Here is an 18,299-nt window from a genome sequence, read left to right as displayed (position 1 = left end):
AGCTGGGTGCTGGGGCTATCGAGTGTTTGGGGATCATGGGATAAGAGGCGAGGGAGAGCACAGAGGTAGCGTGGGAGAGCACAGAGGTAGCGAGTTGCTGCCTCTCATCACTCTCCCCTTCTGCCCCTTCTCCCTGCCCCCTCTGCATTCAGACAGCACCACTGAGAGAGGCTGGTTCCCACAGAGCCATTTGGGGAAGGCCGAGAGATTCCCACCTCTGCTTCCGAGCATTTGTCTATGGTAGGAAATGTGGTTGGGATTAGCCAGCGCATCTCTGTGACCCTCTACCAGATTTCCTAGTGTAAACTCAGCCTTACACATAAGATGCTCAGGACAAGATTTTGTCATGGATATTTTTAGTAAAAGTCACAGACAGGTGACGGGCAATAAAGAAAAATTCACAGAAGCCCGTGACATTTACTAATAATATCCATGACAAAATGGGGAGGTAGAAGGCTGCAGCACCCATTGCTACTGGGGCTCTGGGGTCTCATGGCAGCTGGGGCTCTGACTGTGAGCTGCATGGGCCCCCTGCAACCCGTGGCTCAGAGCTCCGGGGCCCCTGCCACCCATGGCAGCTGGGAGCTGCGGGGGTCCCAGCCACCCGCCGCGACTCATAGATCTGGAGGCCACCCCTGAGAGCCGGGTACTGCAGGGTAACCCCATGGCCTGCAGCAGCTCAGAGCTCCGGGGGGAGCTCTCGGATACTGTGGGCAGCAGGGGGACCCTGCAACTCAGAGCTGCCACGGGCTGAAGTCACGGAAGTCTCTGGAAGTCACAAATTCTGTGACTTCCATTACCTCCGTAAGAAAATCGAAGCCTTACTTACGTGTTCTGACTCCCTCCCATTAGCAGAGTGATAATTAGTCCCTGAGTTCCCCTTGTGGGGCTGGATTGTCTCATTCCCAGATAGTCTCACATTACTCCAGGCCCCGCTGACAAGCATTTAGTGTTTGTACATTTTCTGCCTTATGCACCAGAATTAACTAGATGCTAAAAATGTGGGAGAAGAGACAGTAAAATGTGGTGCGTTATTTCAGAGCGATGGGGTGAGTCTGAGGGTTTTCCCTCCTTCCCCCAGCACCATCACCCTCCACTCTCCACACAGCAGCCTCTGTCCAAGTGATGGAGAGTTTTATCCTGTCCCCGTTCTACCCCTTCACCTACCAAGGTGTCACTTACTACCATGTCCCTGGCTCTCCATGCTTAGGAATCACAGTTTTGATGTCTATGATCCTAAGTTAGACTCCAGAGGGCTGGAGAAGGAAGTGTTACAGATCTGGGAGTGGGTGGGGAAATCCCATTGAATCTAAAGCATAGTTTGACCTTTCAGATCCTATAGCCCTGTTTGCATCTAGTTGTGAAATTGCTTCCCGGCTTTTTCTAGGCTAGTCCAGATCATTTGTAGATGGGAAGATTTGTGTTTCTTTTTCTTTCTTTTAGTATAATGATGCTAAAACTTTTGCAACTAATACAACCAAATAATGAGGCGAGAAGTGAACCCGGTTTAGCCCCTATAGAAGAAAATGGGTACATTTATTTTCCTGATTTTGAGTCTTAAATGATTCTCTGAGATTTCATTTTATGAACATGAAATTGTTTTATAGCCCACCCTGGATTGTGGGTTTTTTTCTCTTTGTGAAGGCCATTTGGTCACATACATTGATATTTAATTTGACAGGATGTAGCTCAGATTTACTGAGGACTTTACGAGACAAAGGATAATTTGCCAAAATAGTCCTTTTTTAGTTTTTGTTATTTTAATCTTTATCTAACATCTTTGTCATGAGATTTTTTTCTGTGGTTTGAACAATGACAGTGATCAGTATCTCTCAGCACAACCACTGGTGATGCAAGCTAGATTCACAGTGCGAGAGACAGAGGAATGAAGTTACTGCCTGATCCCTGCAGCGATGTGAGGTACCGTTTGACGGGGAGAAGGGGCGGTGGGGGAACAGAGCTGGGAAACTGCTGGGTTTGCTCCTCAAAGCCAGGCGACTGAGGCTGAGAACTGTGAACTCGCTGCATCAGAGCCAAAGAGCGACTAGACTTGGCCTGTCAGTGTCATTTGAAGCTGCCCCTGAAATCCAAAGGATCATGAATGATGCCCCCAAAAATAATAGAGGTTAGGGGACAACATCTCCCTATTGCTGAGATGCCGAGGTTGGGCACAGACAAGAAGGGAGCCAGGGATATCAACAGACCTGGGCAGCCTTGAAGCCAGGCTGACCTGCATCACTGAGGCCAGAGGGAAATGAGGAACCTGACAGCCCAGCTGATCACCCCCTCCCCATCTACCGCAGTGTCCTGTGTTGTGATGACAGAGAATCTCTTTGCCCCACTCACCCCACACTGATCCCTCTTGTGACTAACTCCCTGTGCCCCATGCTCCCCACTTGTGTATGGTTCTGATATATAGTGTACAAAGAGTGCCTGGTGAGGGATCATTGGAAAACTCATGATCTGCTGAATATTATGCCATTGAAATGCATGCAACACCAGTGCATGTAGAATGGGGAGATTTTACTGTATGTTTGTTACTAGGGTGACCATATTCCAGGTGCCCAAAAAGAGGACACTGATGAGGGGTGGGAGCCTGGGGAGGTACAGTTGTGGGTGCTGGGGGGTGGTGCGGTGGGGGTACTGATGAGGTGAGGTCAGTGTCGGTCACTGTCACAGTGGCAGGGCACTGACACAAGCCCAGAAGGCAGCGATAGCTGTCCCTCAGCACCTACCTGCTGGACCTCCTGCCCAGGGATGGGGCCTGGGTGGGTGGGATCCAGCAGCAATCAATCAGCTGCAGACGCAGGGGAATGGACCAATCAGCCTTGGATGCCAGGGAATAGACCAATTGGGAAGCTGACCAATCAGGGCTATTTCTGAGCTGCAGCCCGTCTGCTCTGCAGAACCTCCGGACATTTGTTATAGGAAAACCCTGCTCAGACAGAGAAAGCAGGTTCAAAAAAGAGGCTCTGTCCGGGAAAACCCGGACATATGGTAACCTTATTTGTTACTGAAACATGTCGTCGGTCTGGGGAACGCCCACAGACTAACTCCTCAGAGACGACAAAGAACTGACCATCTGTGTTAGAAAACTATTATCTGGCCGTCCACCAATAGGAGGAAGGGGGTAAACAAAGACATTTATAATTCATCTGAAGGATGGTTTGGAGCTCATGGAGTTGTCTGAGGCCATCACCCAGCAAAGACTATAAAGGGTCTGAGTATAAGAAGGGGGAGTCTTGCCCACACGCTCAGGGTTTAACTGATCACCATATTTGGGGTCGGGAAGGAATTTTCCTCCAGGGTAGATTGGCAGAGGCCCTGGAGGTTTTTCACCTTCCTCTGCAGCGTGGGGCACGGGTCACTTGCTGGAGGATTCTCTGCACCTTGAGGTCTTTAAACCACGATTTGAGGACTTCAGTAACTCAGACATAGGTTAGGGGTTTGTTACAGGAGTGGGTGGGTGAGATTCTGTGGCCTGCGTTGTGCAGGAGGTCAGACTAGATGATCATAATGGTCCCTTCTGACCTTAAAGTCTATGAGTCTACACTTCAAACCTATGCCACCTACTGTATATACTCGATCATAAGCCGATTCGTTTATAAGCCGACCCCCCACAAGATGGATAAGTAAAAATGGAAAAATTTTATGACCCGTTCATTCAAGGGTCAGCAAACTTTGGCTCCCGGGCCATGAGGATAAGCCGCTGCCAGGCCGAGATGGTAGGTTTACCTCCGTGCCTGCGGACGCTCGAGGTAAACAAAAGTAAACAAAGTGTCCCAGTGCGCCAGCTGCTTACTCTGACGGGCCGGGACAGCAACTGGTGGGGAAACTTTTTTGGGGGGAGAAGCTGGGGGTCAGGGGAGTAACCCCTGTGACCACCCCCCCACATGACCCCACCCCTAGCCCAGACCCCCACACTCTCCCCATCCCATCCCTTCCCACCTTATCTGGGGAGGATGTTTCTGATCTGGCTGGAGCTGCTCCGGCAGGCGTGGCTGCAGCCTGCTGTGCTGGGCCAGACCGGGCGGCGCGGCCGCAGCATGTTCCAGCGGGCTGGGCCGGGCGGCAGGGCCACAGGGTGCTCTGGGGGGGCAGAGCCGAGCGGCACGGCTGCAGCCTGCCAGCCCCGGAGCTGCAGCTGCTTCGGAGGCTGGGGGGAGAGCAGCGCGGCCAGAAGTGGAGAGAGACTGGCCCCACCTCTTCCCTTCTGGCTGTGCTGCCTCTCCTTGCTCCCTCTGTTGGGGGGAGGGGCTGTGTCCCACCTCTCCCTCTCTATACCGTTCATAAGCTGACCCCCCCTTCTCTGGTGCTTCCCTTTTTTACTAAAAAAATTCGGCTTATGAACGAGTACATACAGTATATTAGGTTGACTTACAGCCACCACAGTAATTGCTGCAGTAGCCGATGTCCACACTACCCTCCTTCATTCACTGGGGCGTGTCCTGCCAAGGAGCTCTTCAACTAACCTAAGAGGGACAGTGTGGGGAGCCGAGAGCCCAATCATCTCCAGCGGCAGCTCCCTCAATAGGCGCCGACTTCCCCTCTGCCTGGGTGGGTGCTCGACCCCCCTCCGTGGCCCCGCCCCTGTACCGCCCTTACCCCACCCCTATTCCACCCCTTCCCCAAAGTCCCCATCCCACCCTGCCTTTTCCCACTCCAGCCCTGCCCCCCTTCTCCCATGTCCCCACCCCTGCCCTGCCTCTTCTCCGCCTGCTCCCCTGAACTCACTGTGTGCCCGCTCCTCCCCCTCCCGGAAAGTCCTAAGCACCGCCAAACAGCTGTTAGGCAGAGGGGGGAGGGCGGGAAAGCGTTGAGAGGGAGGGAGGGGAAGGAGCGGGGATGTGGTGTGCTGGGGGGGAGAAGGAGGCGAGGAGAGGGGGGCTTGGCTGCCAGTGGGTGCGGAGCACCCGCTAATTTTTCCTTGTGGGTGCTCCAGCCCCGGAGCACCCACAGAGTTGGTGCCTATGGCTCCCTCCCTGGAGCCTAGCTGCCCCACAGGCTCTGGGTGGGCTGCCCCCCCCCCCCCCCCCGCCACTCCCTGTTCTCTGTAAAGAATGGGGGAAACCACCTGGGGCATCTCACCCCCTCCCCCCTGTTCCCTGCTGGGAGTGTGGGAAAGCCACCTGGAGCTCCTCCCCCCCCGCCCATCATTCCTCTCCCAGTTTGACACCAGACCATTGATAACTATTTGGGGTACAGTCTTTCAACCAGTTGTGCACCCACCTTATAGTAATTTCAGCTATACCAACGAATTTCTCCCTGCTGGTCAGAACTGAGTCTAACCCAGCTGTCCCATGGTTACTTCCCCCACCATAAGAAAGCAGAAGTTGTCCCCGACATGTTCCCAGCACTTCTTGCACATTGGGTGCTGATGATGGGGTGGCCAAGTGCCCGGTTTTTGACCAGAAAGTGCAGTCAAAAAGGGAACTTGACATTGTCTGGTCAGATCTACTGACCGGACACCCAAAGTCTAGTTACTGCAGGTGGGGAGCCAGGGAGGCACTGGGTCATCACCCACACCAGCCCCTACTCAGCCAGGGCTGCCTCCTACCTGCATCAGGCGGCTCCAGCTCCCAGCCCCGGCTCCACAGGCAAGTCCCTCCTGACCTGGGCAGGGAGGGAGGAAGAGGAGTGGATGAGGGAGGAGCCTTGGGGGAAGAGGTGGGGCAGGTGTGGGGTCTCGGGGGAAGAGGCGGGGCAGGGGAGGTTCTGGCACTCCTGCTGGAGTGTCTGTTTTTTTTAAATTACCAAGTTGGCAACCCAAGTTGCTCGCTGAGAGGCTGTGAAAAATATTAACAAACATACAAATATCATTTTTCACAGCAGCAGAGTTACTAGCTAGCAACAAATAAATTACAATGATTTTGATGTGTATCTGGGTAAGGGGACTGTTGGCCCCTTACTGAAACTTAGTGGGGTTTTTTGGTTTGCCCTCTCCCAGGACCAAAAGCCAGGTGAAGGGCCAATGAGAAATCAAGGCCCTGAGACTAGTCCCCAGGGCCAATGGGGAGAGGCTACTGCTCTAGGTCAGCCTCCTTGACAGGACAGGCAGGTAGGCCAATGAGGGAGTCAGGAGCCCGTCCTCTGTGTGAGCTGGAGCTGCCTGCCAGAGAAGGGCAGAGCTAAGGGGAGAGCAGCAAGCTGAGTGGGCTGGAGGCAGAGCAGCAGTAGCCAGAAGCAGAGAGGCGCAGCCCAGGGAGCTGAGCTGGAGGCAGAGCAGCAGCAGCGCTAAGGCAGAGGGAAGCTGGGGCTTGGGGCAGTCTGGAGCCGGAGGCTGTCAGTAGCTGGGAAGAGCGAGGGGGACCCTGGGCAGAGGGCCCAGCGCAGTGAGATGCCCCCAGCCAAGGGGCCTTGCAGGCCAGACTTGGAGGGGGAGCATAACTCCGACAGGAAAGGACTGATGCTGGGAAGAAGGGTCCTGCCACCTAGAGCCTGAGGTCATGTGGCCACCACCAGACACCGTGTCTAACCTGCAGCATCCCTGCAGCACAGCCAGGGCCTGGGACATGGGAGGAACAGTCTGTGAACTGCCCTGACATTCCAGAGACACTGTTTGTGGTTCCCCCTGTGCCCACAGAGCGGGGTGACGTGTTTTCCGTTCACCTTTCTCATTTTTTCCTCCCCCCCCCCTTTTTTTTAAATCACTTGCTGTTTAATGAATTGTATTTGTTCTGAACTCTATGCAATGGTCAGTGAAGATGTCAGGGAAGCGTCCAGAGCGAAGAGAGTACCCCACAGTGGGGACACTCTCACCCCTGTCCTGAGTGATCACAACAAGATTGGGGGTCGAGACCCTCAGGACTCCTTGGCCCAGCCTTGTCAGGGTTACGGGGACCAGAGTGGAGGGGGAGTCCTCGAGGTCAGGCAGGTCTCTGGGTGAAGGAAGTGGGAGCAAGCAGGGCCATCCTTAGGCATATGCAGCAGTGTAGGGCACCATGAAATTTGGGACACCAAATTGCCCCAAATTTCATGGTGCCCTAGGCAGCTGCGTGCTGCATACATGGCAGCACCTGCCCCGGCTACCAGCCCTATCCCCCGGCTGGCCAGTCCGTCCCCCCCCCCCGCAGGCTGTGCCCAGTGCAAGGGGCAGGGCCGTCCCTAGTGGGGGTGTGGGGCCCCGGACAACTCCCTCTGCCCCACCTCTTACCCTTCCTCCCTGCTCCGCCCCAGCCCGCCCCCATTCCACCTCTTCCCCCAGCGACCCCATACTCACCAGCAGCGGCAGGAAGCGGAGCAACCCAGCCCACTCCAGTCTGCCAGCTCCCAGCTGCGGCGCTCCACTTCCCGCCACCCCTGAGTGCGGGGACATTGGGGAAAGGACACCCCCGCCCCGGCGGCGGGAAGTGGAGCAATGCGGCCCCAGCCTGCTCCGCTTCCCTTGCCTGGCCCCAGCCATGTCGCTCGGGGGGGGGGGGGGGGGGTTAGGGAAAGTTGCCCCCTCCCCCCCCTCGCACTCACCGGCGGGGAGAAGTGGAGTGCCGCGGCTGGGAGCTGGTTGGGGCCAGGCTGCTCAGCTTCCCGCTGCTGCCGGTGAGTGTGTGTGTGGGGGGGGGGGGGCGAGGGGGGATACATTCCCCCAAGCTCCCTCCCCCAAGTGACACAGCTGGGGCCGGGGCAAGGGAAGCGGAGCGGGCTGCTCCCGTTCCCCCGCTAATCCCCCGGGCCACTCTGGGCCTGAGGGGCCCCCAATAGTGCCCCCCACAGCTCCTGCCTCCCAGATCCTTGGGGGGGTGGGGGGAGGCCTGGGGCTGCATAGGGCACCCAAATGGCTAGGGATGGCCCTGGGAGCAAGGACTCAGATTCTTCTGCTATTCGATTCCACCGGGGTGGGGTGTAAAAGGAGAGTTCCCCAAAATAGCAGGACCCTTCCCCCGCTTACCTCTGCAGGGGTCAGCACCACCATGGTGCACGACAGACACTTGACAACATTACCGGACTTAGTGACGGGCATTGGCGGTGGGCAGGAGGGGGCTCCGGGCTGAGGCAGGGAGTTGGGGTGTGGGAGGGTGTACAGGCTCTGGGCTGGGGGTGTGGGTTCTGGGGTGGGGCCAGAAATGAGGGGTTCAGGGTGTGGGATGGGATAGGGGGGTGAGGGCTCTGCCTGGGGGTGCAGGCTGTTGTGTGGGGCTGGGGATGAGGGATTTGGGGTGGAGGAGGGAGCTTCAGGCTGGGGCTGAAGGGTTCAGAGTGCGGGGAGGAGCTCAGGGCTGGGGCAGGGGATTGGGGGGGGTGAGGGCTCCAGCTGGGGGTTCAGGCTCTGGGGTGGGGGTACAGATGAGGGGTTTGGGCTGTAGGAGGGTGCTCCAGGCTGGGACTGAGGGTTTCGGAGGGTGGGAGGGGAATCAGGGCTGGGGCAGGAGGGTCAGGCATGGTGGGGTTGGGGATGATGGGTTTGGGGTGCAGGAGGGTGCACCAGGCTGGGACCAAGAGGTTTGGAGGGCAGGAGGGGGGATGAGGGCTGGGGCAGGGGAGGCATGTTCAGTCTCCATGCAGTGCTTACCTCAAGCAGCTCCTGGAAGCAGCGCCATGTCCCCCCTCTGGCTCCGACTTGAGCTGCCCCATCCTCAGGTGCTGCCCCCACAGCTCCCATTTGCCGCGGTTCCCAGCCAATGGGCTCAGAGCCACAGAGTCAGCGCGTGGGGAGGGGGAACGGAGGCAGCGCGCAGAGCTGCCTGGCTGCACCTCCGCCAGCAACAGCAGGGCCGGGGAGCGGCCCCCAGGGACCTCAACATTTTTACTGTGGACACTTGTGTCTGTGGACAGACACGTTGCCGGTCACTGCCTATGTGCACATCTCCTGGTTTTTGCTAAAGTTAATTAAGTATTTTAGGGGAAAGTGTCACAGCGGCTACCAGCGAGAGTTGCTGGCCGCACTCTGAGGCCACCAAAAATTTGGTTGTGAGAACCCCTGGGCTGGATGATCGTGATGGGCCCTTCTGCCCTTAGAGCCTGTGAGTGGAACAGGAGCCGGACACAGAGATGCTGCAGCGCGATGGGTTTATCGCTAGGACCCAGGAGCAGTTGGGAGGCGGCTCTGCGGGGAGCGATCGCTGGGCTCAGTCCCGGCAGCAGGAAGTGACTCGCAGCCGCTGCGGTGACTCTGGCTCCCAGCGAGATCCCCGAGCCCCGGCGGCTGGTGCTGGGAGCCCGGAGCCCTGGCTGCAGCCGGGAGAGGGGAATCTCCAGCAGGGCCCTTCCCGCTGCTCGCCAGGAGCCTCTCCCAGGGCAGAGCCCCCAGCCTGGCCACTGCCCCTGCCCCAGGGGGGCCCCGCTCGGAGGGAAGGTAAGAGACCCCCCGTCCTGCCCTGGGCCCAGGAAAGCTGCCGCCAGCTCCCGGTGTGTGCGGGGCAGGGGGAGCCAGGCCGGGCCGTGCTGGGGACTGGGACAGACACACGTGGCGGGGGAGGCAGACCGGAGTGAGAGCCGGGGAACAGGCACTGGCAGGCAGGGCAGAGGAAGTAACCAAGGAATGGGTGGGGAAGTGGAGTAAAAGCTTTCCCCCCCCCCTCCCATGGGGTGAGCTAGCTGCAGTGGCTGCAAAAATAGGGTGGGGGAGGGCAGAGGGGCTTTACCTCCCCCCCTTTGGCAGGATCTCAGCTCCCATTTCCCAGGGCCATATCCTTAAAGGCCCAGTGCATCGCAGAGCCTGGACAGGGTCCCTCTCCCACCCCCACCCCCATAAGATGTTACTGAACTGCTAAAGGAGACTTGATCCAGTGAACTATTTACAGACCCCCCCCCCTTTTTTTTTTGTCACACCCGTTTTTAGTGTTTAAAAGAATCTGGGTCTCAGTTTATATGTTTGCTTAAAGCCGCCCAGCACTTCTTCAATGAGTCTTAGCCACTGTTCCTATTTCCTGAATATGACTCCTCTTGTAATCCAGTCTGTGGCGTTTCACGCCTTTAAATTATTTACCTTATTTAAAATTATTTAAATTATTTTAAAATATTATGTTTATTACTCCAAGTTCTTCATCTTAAACTGTATTAGCCTTGTGCGGAGGGATGTCATTGTGCCATGGAATTCATATTTTTAATAGCAAATAATAATAATGGAAAATGTTAATAGTTGCTAGTAGCTACAGCAATCACATCTCCCAGTGTGTCTAGTGTAACATTTCCTGCTTCTATTGCAATATTGTAATTAGGGCTGTCAATTCATCGCAATTAACTCACACTATTAACTCAAAAAATGAATCACGATTTAGTAAATCAATCGTGATTAATCACACTGTTAAACAATAGAATACCAATTGAAATTTATTACATATTTTGGGTGTTTTTCTACATTTTCAAATATATTGATTTCTATTACAACACAGGATACAAAGTGTACAGTGCTCACTTTATATTATTATTTACAGATATTTGCACTGGTAAATATGATAAACAAAAGAAATAGTATTTTTCAGTGCACCTGATACAAGTACCGTAGTGCAATCTCTTTATCGTGAAAGTGTAACTTACAAATGTATATATTTTTTGTTACATAACTCCACTCAAAATCAAAACAATGTAAAACTTTAGAGCCTACGAATCCACCGAGTCCTATTTCTTGTTCAGCCAGTCACTAAGACAAACAAGTTTGTTTACATTTATGAGAGGTAATGCTGCCATCTTCTTATTTACAATGTCACCAGAAAGTGAGAACAGGTGTTCTCATGGCATTTTTGCAAGGTATGTACGTGCCAGCGTTCGTATGTCCCTTCATGTTTTGGCCACCATTCCAGAGGACATGCTTCCATGCTGATTATGCTAATTTAAAAGATAATGCGTTAATTAAATTTGTGACTGAACTCCTTGGGGGAGAACTGTATGTCTCCCGTTCAGTTTTACCCACATTCTGCCATATATTTCATGTTATAGCAGTCTCGGATGATGACCCGGCACACGTTCGTTTTAAGACCACTTTCACAGCAAATTTGACAAAACGCAAAGAAGGTACCAATGTGAGATTTCTAAAGATAGCTACAGCACTCGACCCAAGGTTTAAGAATCTGAAGTGCCGTCCATAATCTGAGTGGGACGAGGTGTTGAGCATGTTTTCAGAAGTCTTAAAAGAGCAACACTCAGATGCGGAAACTACAGAACCCGAACCACCAAAAAAGAAAATCAACGTTCTGCTGGTGGCATCTGACTCAGATGATTAAAATGAACATGCATTGGTCCGCTCTGCTTTGGATCATTATTGAGCAGAACCCGTCATCAGCATGGATGCATGTCCCCTGGAATGGTGGTTGAAGCATGAAGAGACATATGAATCTGTAGCGCATCTGGCATGTAAATATCTTGCAACGCCGGTTACAACAGTGCCATGAGAACCTGTTCTCACTTTCAGGTGACATTGTAAACAAGAAGTGGGCAGCAAATTGTAAGCAAAGTTGTTTATCTGAGCGATTGACTGTAGTAGAACTGAGTGGATTTGTAGGCTCTACATTTTTATTTTTGAATGCAGTTATATTTTTGTACATAATTCTACACTTGTAAGTTCAACTGTCATGATAAAGAGATTGCACTACAGTACTTTGATTAGGTGAATTTAAAAATACTATTTCTTTTGTTTTTTACCGTGCAAATATTTGTAATCAAAATAAATATAAAGTGAGCACTGTACACTTTGTATTCTGTGTTGTAATTGAAATCAATATATTTGAAAATGTAGAAAACATCCACAAATTAATCCATTAAATAAATGGTATTCTATTACTGTTTAACAGTGCAATTGCTTTTTTTAATCGCTTGACAGCCCTAGTTGTAATTTGAGTTCAGTGCTGACTGATTTCACAGGCTGGTCTCAAAACTCCTTCAATTTGCTTTCATCCACCAATGGGGATTGCCTTCCAGGGGTTCTCAAACTTCATTGCATCATGGCCCCTTTCTGACTACAAAAATTACTACATGACCCCAGGAGGGGGACCGAAGCCTGAGCCCACTCGAGCCCTGGGCTTTCCTCCTTGAGTCCCAAACCAGGAGACTGACCTGCTTCCAGCCCCCCATCCTTAGTCACCCCCAGCTGCCCTTCTCCGTGCTTTGTCTCTTTCCTTTCAGGCTTTGGCTTCAGCCCTGGGCGGTGGGGCTCAGGCTTTGGCACCAGGCCACAGCAAGTCCAATGCCAGCCCTGGTGACCCCTTTAAAATGGGGTCGTGACCCACTTTAGGGTCCTGACCCACTGTTTGAGAACCACTGCACAGTTTAGCCAATAGTTATTTTGTCTCTCTACTTAGCACCCTAGTGCTTTTTCACATGTCCCATTTGTGTATAGAACTTGATTCCCAAATATTCACTAACGGCCAGAAGTTTCAAGGTTCAAGGCACCTGGATACTTTTTAATATGCCACTAGTACCCTAAATCCTTTTAAAAATCTGTCCCTAGGGGCCTTATAGTATCTTATATGAATTGCTTCTCAAAAGGACAGTTCTATGGTATTATTTACTAAGCATAGATATACAACCCCAAGATCGATTGACAGCCCCAAGAATTCAAACCCCATGAGTTATGTACCCAAAAGTCTAGAATTTAAATAAAGAAAAAATAAACTTTGTTTTTCTTTTATTAACTTTTTGTGTCTGAGCCTTTAAGGCGTACTCGCTTCATACTTTTACTGCTACCCCTTCCGAAGGGTCCATATATCTAGAATGGCTGTACAATCCTGTAACATTCCATGCCATTTTGCCCTTCCGGGAACATATGATTCCCCACCACCACTTGTAATTGACAATTGATTTAAAAACCTTATTTCCGTGAGTAACCCCCCATTCTGCACACACTGAAATGCACATTTTACTTTTCTGTGATGTCATTTATTGTATGCATTGATGTTGATTTTTCTATAGCATTTTTTATACTTCTAATGGCCTATTTTAAGTTCACAGCCTTTTATGGATGCTATGTTTTTTGTTGTGATACATTTCAGGGATGTTCTTCATTCTGACACATGTACTGATTTGTACGGACAAAGTCAAAGGCTTTTTTAAAGCCAACTGTTCTGTTTCTCCTTTGCATTGGTCAGGCTGGGGGACGCAGTGCTGACCACACCTAGTTTACCTTTTGGTGAAACTAAAGTGCTTTGCTTCTTTTATGTTTTCACACTGGGATAGCTAATGCAGATTAGTTACCCCCTTGTATAAACATCCATTGTCTTATAGACACAGGCTATACTGCTGACTTGGATGTTAAATGACCCATTATTGTTGATGGGCTGAAAACTCTGATACTGATTGTGTGGCTACTACTCCTGCTCCTTTGCCAGGCGCTGCGTCTGAATGTCTGCGCCCATTTGTGAGGGCATCATGGAAAACCAGTTGAAGCCTTTAAAACTAAAGGAATTAGCAGGAGATTCCACCCCCTCGCCCTAATTTCCCTTATTCCCTTCTGTTTACTCTTTGAGGGCTTGTCTGCGATGGTCTGACACTAAGGCCTGGTCCACACTAACCCCCCACTTCGGACTAAGGTACGCAAATTCAGCTACGTTAATAATGTAGCTGAATTCGAAGTACCTTAGTCCGAACTTACCACGGGTCCAGACGCTGCAGGCAGGCTCCCCCGTCGATGCCGCGTACTCCTCTCGCTGAGCTGGAGTACCGGCGTCAACGGCAAGCACTTCCGGGATCGATTTATCGCGTCTAGACAAGACGCGATAAATCGATCCCAGAAGATCGATCGCTTACATCTGGACCAGGAAGTAAGTATAGATGTACCCTTAAGGTCTGAAGTTAATGCACATAAATCCCAGCAGCTCAAACCCCTGTGTGGATGCTCTCATTCAGAATTAAGGTGGCCTTAATTTTGACACTGGCAGTCAGGGCAACCACAGACAAGTGCAGGAGACCTTCCCCCAAAATTCTAATAATTATCAGACCTTTGATCTGTCTTGAACATTTTTAAAGTTTTGTATCATCCAGGTGTAATCCACATTAGATTTTTCAAGTCCAAAGAGGAGGAGTGAAGCAGTGAGGCACTCATCTCACCTTTCCTGAGCGTTGCCCTGGGTAGAAACACCATTACGATATTTCACAGTTTTGTCCTTACAACATTTCAATAAATGGGTTAAGGTTGAAATTTAAAGTGATCTGGCTCCTTCTCCCTGCCCTGCGCAGGTTAGGACATCTGTCCTGAGCAGGAGAATAAAGGCCAGATAGTGATGGTAGATCCTGCTGTGCAGGGATCCCCTTTATAAGCAACTTAGACAAAGTGGGGGCACTCTTGTCCCATGAGAATGAACCAATTGATTCACAGTTTTGGTGCTTTAAAATGTAAAGATTCCTCTTTGATCTCAGCCTTTAGATGCTTGCTCACCACATGCTATACACTGCCAGGAAAATGTAACTTTGACAGCATTGTCTGTTACCCCTGTCTTACATGAGAATGGTTATATCGGTGATGTGTTGTGAGCAAGACACGAGAAGTCATTCTTCTGCTCTACTCTGCACTGGTTAGGCCTCAACTGGAGTATTGTGTCCAGTTCTGGGCACCACATTTCAAGAAAGAGGTGGAGAAATTGGAGAGGGTCCAGAGAAGAGCAAAAAGAATGATTAAAGGTCTAGAGAACATGACCTATGAAGGAAGGCTGAAAGAATTGGGTTTGTTTAGTTTGGAAAAGAGAAGACTGAGTGGGGACATGATAGCAGTTTTCAGGTATCTAAAAGGGTGTCATAAGGAGGTGGGAGAAAACTTGTTCACCTTAGCCTCTAAGGATAGAACAAGAAGCAATGGGCTTAAACTGCAGCAAGGGAGGTTTAGGTTGGACATTAGGAAAAAGTTCCTAACTGTCAGGGTGGTTAAACACTGGAATAAACTCCTAGAGAGGTTGTGGAATCTCCATCTCTGGAGATATTTAAGAATAGGTTAGATAAATGTCTAACAGGGATGGCTAGACAATATTTGGTCCTGCCATGAGGGCAGGGGACTGGACCCGATGACCTCTCCAGGTCCCTTCCAGCCCTAGAATCTATGAATCTATGAGTCTGTGGCTGCGATAGCTGTGAGGATGCACTCTGACAGGCGTAGCAAAAGTATCTTCAGCTCACATAAAACATGATGATGTGTCTGAGCACAGGTGCAGAGTGCGGGGCTGATCTCCTGGTTCAAAAGCATCCAGAAATAGGCTGTGGCTGTAGTTACTAGACATGCTCTGTATTTGTTTCCAAAGCTGTATAGGAAGTTTTGGAGACAAACCGCCTGGCAGGCCGCTCCCTCTTTACTCACCTGATAGCTGAGGCAGTCAGAGCTTGGACGGGAGATCTGTGTTTGTCAGCCCTGTGTCATGGAGTCCCAGTCTCGGTGCTCTGGGACTGCTCTGAATGAAGCCAGGCCGGACTCTAGCGCAGTGCGTCTCCCCTCAGGGCACACTGGCACCAGGGCAAGAAGCCTCCTTGGCTTCAGCGCCTGGGTCTGACATTGGAGCGTGCAGCACCCCTGTTCACACTGTGAGCTCCCCGCAGGGAGTCCATCTGGATGAGACACTTGGGGAAGCCTGACACCGTGCCCCTTAAAGGGCCATACACCCCAGCTCTGCAGTCAGCAGTGACTCTCAGCCAGCTTGGAAAACAGAAGGGTTTGTTAATCGTTGGGAACACAGCATAGAACAGAGAATGTAGCACAGAAATCAGGAGCATTCAGCAAAGTCCATCTTGTTGGGGGGGGGGGGGGGAGATTCAGAGCCCTGGGCTTTCCTCGTTGAGTCCCAAACCAGGAGACTGACCCGCTTCCAGCCCCCCATCCTTAGTCACGCCCAGCTGCCCTTCTCCGTGCTTTGTCTCTTTCCTGGGCAAACAGGTCACCTGGCCTCCCCCTCTCTTTGTTCTCCAACACCTTTGCCTGACTCCTTACAGAGGACGGTTCTGGACACCACTTACCAGGATACAGAGTGTTCAGCCATTCTCTGTGCCCAGGAAACCAGTCTGCAGTCACCCCTGCCCTCTAGGGGTCTTCACAATGATCACACACCCTTGTCCCACCACCTCGATGCTTGAGTAACACATCAGGGAAACTGAGGCACGCACACAGTATTCCGAGAAAACATTAAGACCATTCCCACTTTGTCACACTCTGGGATATCAGTGGGCTGCTCGGCGCAAGAGCATGCTTGTAGATGCTGTGTGGGAAGGGTTTGCAGACAACACTGACTGTAGTGTTGTGAAAGGAAGGAGACCCTGACGTTCTTCACATCCGATGAACCCAGGTGCTTCTGCTACATACGATCACATTACAGAGACTGAGGGCTGGATTCACAATGGCTCACAGGCACCCAAACCCCAGGCTAGGAACATAAATCTGGGATTAGGTGCCTACATCCCAGTTTAGGCTCCACAGAGCCATACAAAACTCTTGACGAACCCCGTAGGTGCCAAGGTTCACTCAGCAGTAGCTATATTTTCAGGGTAAAAGTTACCTGGGGAACCTTAGTTTCTGCCTCCGAGCATGCACCCTGCTAACTTCTCTGGAACATCTGGACCTAGATATCGGTAACGGCTACCACTAGAAAATTGTGCTGGCTGCCGTTTGTGCTGTAACGCCAGCGGGGAGTCCCGGAGGTGGGGTGGATGTGAGAGGTTTTGCCTACAGCCCAGTGATGGGTTATTCAGCCCTACAAATACCCACAGTGGCCTAGGAGGGACAGTTCCATGAGTGGCACCCTGGCTGGGGCAGACATAAGGGGGTTTTGTCTAGAGCCCGGTGACAGGTTAATCTGGCCCTGCAAATCACCAGAGGGAACTTGGCTGCAAAGCACTGACAAGTGACAACTTTGTTGCCCGAGTTAGGGGAGCAGGCCTTGAAGATTAGGCCCAGGGCTAGTTACTCCTGGGGGAATTCTGCTCCAAAAAAATTAAAAATTCTGCAACAAAAAATTAAAAATTCTGTGCACAATATTTTAAAATTCTGCAAAATTCTGCATATTTTATTCATCACAATAACATAATAATCCTGCCAGTTTCAATTATTTTGGGAATTTATTTCAAAATACCAGTCTGCAAGTATGTCTGTAACAATACAGAGAACAAAAAGATTCAGGAAATGTTTTTTGACAAATGGATTCCTTACTAGGCATATTAATACAGAACTCTGAGTAATAATTCATTTAAACTACAATACAGAACCGTATTTCCCGCACCCCTCAGAAGCAATGCAAAGGCTTGGGGGAGTCAGGGGTAACGGAGGAGCTGAAGGAGAGGGAAGTAAATTGCTGGGAAGGAGCCTTGGAGAGTTTGGGGGTATGGGTGGGTAAAGCATGGAACAGATTTTTTTGGGAGGCGGGGAGAGATTGTTAGGGAGCTTCCCCCATGCAGACCCTGGCTGACCCCTAGCCTCTCCCATTCAGTCACACATCTGTCCCGTCTCCATGTTTTCCTGCACCCCCATGTGTCCTTGCACCCCCTGCCCACATGTGTCCCTCCACCCCCTCAGACACCCACTCCTCCCATCCCCATGTGCCCCTACACCACCTCCCCCATCCCCATATGGCTCTGTGCCCCCACTCAGCCACCCCCGTCCCTATGTGTCTCTGTGCCCACACTCAGCCACCCTCTGTTCCTGTGTAGCACTGCACCCCCTCCCCCATCACCATGTGGCCCTGCACCTTCCTCCCCTCTGAGGCCCTGTGCCTCCAATCCCATTCAGCCCCTGCCAAAGTCTGTCCTCTCCCACTAGCCCTTATGAGCCCCTGTCTGACACCCCCCCCCCCCCACAGCACTCCATGCTGTCTGTTTCCCCATAACCCCTGTCTCCTGACCTGGCCTGACAGGCGCTGTGAAGAACGCATGCTCTTTCTCTTTCCTAGCTGGCTGGGAGCTGCTGCTGTGTTCTATTGCCACAGCACCCTCTGGTGGAAAAAGATGGAACTGCATAAGATATTTTCTGCTGGGAACTCCTGCTGTTCTTGTGTCACAGCGCCCTCTGATGGGCAAAAATGTGGAACTGCAGCAACATTTTGGCAGAAGCTTTTTCTTCGCAAAAAAATAAAAATATGCATGACTCATTAATTATGCACGCATGCAATAGTGCAGAACTCCCCCAGGAGTAGCTAGTAGCCAGCGAGCCTCGTGTGGAGACCAGAGACCATCTCTGACAAACTGCTGCCTGATCTAATCTCTTAACAAAGCGAATCACACACATAGTCAGTGGCACTGTGAAATGTGTCCCCTGATGTTCTGGGCAGCCTCTTTAGTACCAGGACCCCTTCACCCCGAATCCCGGTTGATATTGGGGACTCTCTGGAACAATCGTAGGTCTCCATAGACATGCCCCTTCTCCCCCGTCCCTGGGATCAGAATGTCTCCTTTCTGTTGTCCCATTG

This window comes from Emys orbicularis, chromosome 13 (genome assembly GCF_028017835.1).
Source record: "Emys orbicularis isolate rEmyOrb1 chromosome 13, rEmyOrb1.hap1, whole genome shotgun sequence".
Classification (NCBI taxonomy): Eukaryota; Metazoa; Chordata; order Testudines; family Emydidae; genus Emys; species Emys orbicularis.
The sequence above is the reverse complement of the archived record's forward strand: the minus strand, read 5'-3'. Positions refer to the sequence as shown.